This window comes from Austrofundulus limnaeus, unplaced genomic scaffold (assembly GCF_001266775.1).
Source record: "Austrofundulus limnaeus strain Quisiro unplaced genomic scaffold, Austrofundulus_limnaeus-1.0 Scaffold529, whole genome shotgun sequence".
NCBI classification, from domain to species: Eukaryota; Metazoa; Chordata; class Actinopteri; order Cyprinodontiformes; family Rivulidae; genus Austrofundulus; species Austrofundulus limnaeus.
Genome location: NW_013952931.1, coordinates 134,962 through 140,683, shown reverse-complemented (window position 1 = coordinate 140,683; position 5,722 = coordinate 134,962).

The window sequence follows — 5,722 nt, the reverse complement described above, 5'->3', positions numbered from 1 at the left end:
GCCGTAATGTGTTTTGGGGTTTGAACGACAGCCATGTGATGTGAGTATCAGTCACATGGAGGCAGGGCTTAAAAGCCTGAATTTTGCCTGAAACTCTCAGACTGAAGAAGTCTCTTGGAGGAGAGACGAAACGTTTCATTAGAGAAGAACCCGTCCAGAAGACCTACACAATTTTTTTCTTTTTGTTTTTTTTTTTCAATGACACTGTGGTATGCAGGATTAATTAAATGGGTGCAGACACAGAGGAACAGCTGTGTGCCATCTTAAGGGATTCTCCATTAACCCTTCAGCTGGATGAGACAACCACCTCCGACAACAATGCTCTGTTGATGGCCTATGTCCGTTTTAAAGCGCCCAGCAGTGAGGAGTTGGCAGAGGAATTTTTTTTCTAAATATTTGAAAACGGACACAAAGGGCCAGACCATTTTTAATGCTCTGAATGCCTATTTACAGGAAAAGTCCATCCCAATAACAAATATCCTGGCATGCGCCGCCGATGGTGCCCCCTCCATGGTTGGCAGGCTGAAGGAGTAGGTCCCGAATGTGCTGACAGTCCATTGTGTCCTGCACCGCCATAACCTTGTGGCCAAATGTATAAGTCCAGCTCTCCATGAGTCTCTCAATGTCGCAGTCAAGGCAGTGAACAAAATAAAAGCCAATGCCTTGAATGACAGGCTGTTCCGACAGCTATGCCAGGAAAATGATGACACGTTTGAGCGTGTAGGAATAATGAATGCTAAAATTAAATATAACTACTTATGTTTATGTTTAATTTTAGGAGGGGCACCAGATAATTTAATTGTTGGAAAAATTACCGAAAAACCTATTTCTTTACACTCAAGTAGTCTCTGACAACGAAGGGATGAGATTCTTGCAGTTTTCTGACGCAGAAAACACGATAAAAACACACCGGCAAAGAGCAATCACATTTGGAGTACCTCCGTGTATTAAAATTAATTCAGAGAAAAAATACAGACAGAAATACAACTTAATTCACATTATTTCAACAGGCAACTGATGACGTAATGCTCATAAAATAATTTCTGTAACTAGCTTCCTGCATAATTCCTTTGAACCACTATTGCTAAAATCACATTTCTATGCTAGTTAAATAAATGGGAACTTCCTAACTAATACTAATGAAAATGGACTTTATGAGAAAGAAACTAAGTTTCAACTAAATTCTGCATCCGCTGAGTTAATCACCTCTGATCCGACTAGCATTAGAGCTTTCTGAGCACACACACCCATCGGCCACGTAGACCTACCTTACCGAACAAGATGCTTTGTGTTGAGGTGTAGAAAACCACGTCTTCTGGTTGAAGTTGAACTGTTGTTTGCTCGATGAAAAATGACTGAAAACAAGGCTGGTTTGAACAGCAAGAACCCTTATTTTTGCAGTTCAGGAGATACAGCCTAAAAAAACCCAAATTGTGGCCTCCAAGCCAAATGATTCACCAAGTAAGAAAGATGGAGAAACGAAGGCCAAGGGCGGGGGAGTACAGGGCTCTTTATACATTTTCCACATATGTACATAAATCTTGTCACGGTATACCTAAAGCATTCTTCTTTGCTAATATGGTGATATGTGCCGAGCTCTGAAGCTGGAGGCTCAGGGGCCTCACATCTGTGCACTCCTGAGACAAACCCCCCACTCTTAGACACTACAGCGTCTCACATGGTACCTTACAGTTAGGGACTTGAAGTGTTGTCCGGTCCAGAACTTATTTAGTGAGGTCCCGAGATTGCGTTGTAAACCGGAGCTGCGTTTCAGTAGTCGGCGTTCATGAGAGGGGTGGCTGCCATCTGCTCCAGGATACAGCTGATCAGTGTGATAACTTTGGCTCGATGCCAAACTTACTCAAAACTATGAAACTCTCTCATAAACTCCGCAAGTCCATCAAAAGTTACAAAAATAAAAGGAAAGAAATTAAGTTAAATTATTAAGACGGACTTCGCCCCGAAAAGGGGGAAGCTGACTTCAACTACGCACTTCCACACCCTGTTGCTTCCTCAGGAAACTTATTTGAACTAACTTGAAAAGAGAATTTCATAACCCTTTGTTTCCAGCTAGGCTGCTGATTGGCTGAGAGCCATCATGTGACATAAATTGCTCTCCAAGACACACAATAACCTCTAGTTCAGAGGAGCCCAAAGTGGGGCCCGTGGGCCAGATTTGGCCCACCAAGCCATTTGATTTGGCCCCCCAACAGTTGCCAAAATTACTAGGTTGTAACCTGTTATCCTATAGGTGGAAACACAATATTTCCATTGGTCAAATGACTGTATAAAAGGGCTGTAGTGAAGGTAGTTTTCAGTCATGGTGCTGACATATTTTTGATTTATTAGGATTAAACATGAAACATGAAACGACAACAAGAAATATTTAGGTCAGATTTAACCCCGCATGTAGATTTACACAATTTATAATGCCACAAAAACCCATATTTTATCAATTTATGATATGTCCCATGAGCCTTTGCTACTTGAGCGTATGGCAGACTTTCTCCAAGTGCACAGCCTAAAACAAAAGAGGGCCATTGCACAGCTTAATTGTTCACAATAAATTACTTTACTTAAAAAAAGTATTTGTATTTCATGTATTATATAACTGCATTTGGCCCGCAGCCATGGATAGATTTTCATTTTGGCCCCCTCGGGGAAAGTGTTTGGGCACCCCTGTTCTAGTTGAACGAAACACTAATATTAATTCACGTTTTTACAATGCGTGAATCTTAGTTAAATCAGAGCACAATGGTATTTTCTTTTGACAATTAGTTGTTACAAAATTCACAGGAGAAACAGAATATGATGCAGTTATGAGTAAACATGGTGATTCCAACAACGTCCAGTGGGTGACGCTGTCGATAGCGGATGGAACTGTTCTTTCATGTTCAACTTTGAGGTGTTACAGGCAGGATGAAAAGGTGGACTTAACAGAAACCAACACTTGTCTCTGGTTGATGAAAGAAAGGATTCACGTCACGTTACAAGCGTCTTCTTCTCCACACCAATGTCTGCTGGCTCTCAAAGGGAAACTGCCTTGCACGTTTTTTGTAGTCTGTTTAACACCGTTGTGGAGTTTCTGGAGTCGGCTGATGCAGCTCTGAGGGAACAGGTCACCTCCAGCCGCTGCAACATCATGTACCTTGCGGACTTCTTTGAAAAAATGAACCAAGTCACATTAAAGCTCCAAGGAAAAGGTGTTACTCTTGTTCAGTGCAAGACCGTCATCCACAGTCTCACCTCCAAGCCTGATCTGTACAGGCAGACTATAGGCAAGAGGCAGTTTGCCCATTTCCCGCTGTTGACAAAGGTGATAATTAGAATTAAATATATATTTTTAATTTCTACACATAATCGTTGCTTTAATAATAATAATAATAATAATAATAATAATAATAATAGTAATAATTACAGGGGTCAGAGGAGCTTGGAGATGACCGTCTCCTCATTTACATCGACCACCTGAAGATGGTTAAGGCTGACCTGGAAATCCGCTTCAGGGACCTCCTGGACCTCGATGTTCTGGTGAGGGTGGTTCAGCCCTTTCAGGCGGACGTGGTCAGCTGCAAGCTACCCATTCAGGAGCATCCTGTGGACATCCAGTGCAATGTTGAGGTTTTTAAAAGTAAATTACACTAAAAAAATGAAAACTTTTCCTTTGGATTTACTTAAATAAATCAAGTTATCAGGTTCTTCTCAACTGAATTGAGTAAATCTAACACAATTACTTCACACTCACTTTTAAAGTAAATGAAAAGATTGCTTTAGATTTACTCAATTTAGTTGACCTGATAACAGGATTTGTTAAAGTAAATCTAATGGATTTTTTTGAGTGTACATAGTTTTATTTTTATTATTTTTAAGGTTAGCTTTATATATCATTCCACTTTACCAACTTTTAAATTCCAGCTTGTTTTGAAAGAGTTTCTGTTCTTGGCATTTTTGATTAGCCGTTGTTGTGTGTTGCTAGCTGTTTCTGGCTGCGGTTTGTGATAATTAATGTTTGAATTTGTTTTTTAGCACTTCTGATTGGCTGCTCTTAGGCCTACCTAATTTGAGTTCAATGTTGATTGCATTTTCTTAAACAACAGTAAATCAGTAAATGTTAACATGGCTTTCTTGTTCCCAGGAAAATAAATACACTTGTTTGTCATTCAGTGAAGTGCTTTTTCCTAATTGTTGACCAAAAGCAATGATAATCATAACAACACAATAATAATAATAATAATAATAATAATAATAATAATAATAATTTAAAGGAAGGTAGTCTATGACTTCGTTAACCAGGGTGGGGGGCCCCTGTTAGGGGTCCTCAATCATGGCTGGGGGGGTGCTGGCCCAAAAAATGTTGAGAACCAGTGTCCTAGTGGATCGTGTTCCTGATGCCAAAATTTTCGTGGAAATCTTTATTTACCCAAGATAGAAACACGTGATCCAAGAATAAAAGTAGTCTGGGATTGTGAAACGGTCACTCAGGATTTATTGCACTAATATCTTGAGTTTTATTGTTCAAATAATTGATTTGTTCTGTATTTTAGTTTTGGTTTGATAAAGTTTTAGTTTGCTTCTGAAATCATTTTTATCGTCATTAATCTTAGAGTACTTGTGTCAGCTAGGTTTGTTTTAAATGAGAACCGAATTTATTTTATTTAGATGGCTAAAGCAAAAATCAAACGCTGTTGATTTTCTATTAATTCGATTTTGCATTTTTACATTTAGGTTTTAAAAACAGAAAAATGAAAAAATAACATGCTTGATTTGTTTTTGCAATTTTATTTTGAAACGAAAAAACCAAAGAACTAATTATTTGGTTTTAGTTTTCTGAAAAGTTAGAGTGAAATCCTAGTTCCAATACAAAAATCACCCAAAAATCATGTTTCAAATGATAAGCGAGTAGGCTTCGATGCAAGTGTTAAAAGGTTTATTTTATGTCCCAAAAACAGCTGACATTTCATAGACCTTGAATCAAGGCAGTCCGGACCCCGTGTAGACTGATCTAAAGAAAAGGGTAAAAGGTAAATGGACTGTACTTATGAAGCACTTTTCTATTCATCCAGGACACTCAAAGGGCTTCACACTACAATCTGTGTCCTCATTTACCCATTTACACAGCACTCTATTAGGTCTCTACAAAGATAACATGGACACAACAACTGAGACAGCTGGACAGGGGATTGAACCGGCGACCTTCCAGTTCCAGGACGACTCCCCTAACCTCTCTGCCACAGCCACCCCAAAAAAACTGTCTAATTTATAGGACTACCATCTCCTCCTTCATGGTTGACCTCTCCCTGATGTCCACCTCTTTCCTTCCTTTTTTGGGACATCCTCCATGATGTAATCTCTCCTTCTGCTCTTTGGCGCCTCTAGATGGTGACCTGATTTCCTCCATTATTTCACCTTTTCATGACCCTTATTTCTACACAATCATGATAAAGTCTATATAGCTTTTAAAACTTTACTAGTGTGTCCTAATTCAGGGGTTGGGTCCTTGCTCGGCCGCATTTGTAGACCGATTACGTCATAGCGCAGCGACCAGGCCTGTCCGAATTCATTTCTGTCTGAAGGCTCCTTCAGATGCGGTCGACAAATGCGTCCTTCCTTTGCCCCCAATAGCCTATACGCCACGGACATCCGGCCCAGCACTGGATGCCACTCCCAGCACTTAAGGTTCACAGTCAACACAGTGTTAGCGAAAGATTTTTTCACCCGACGA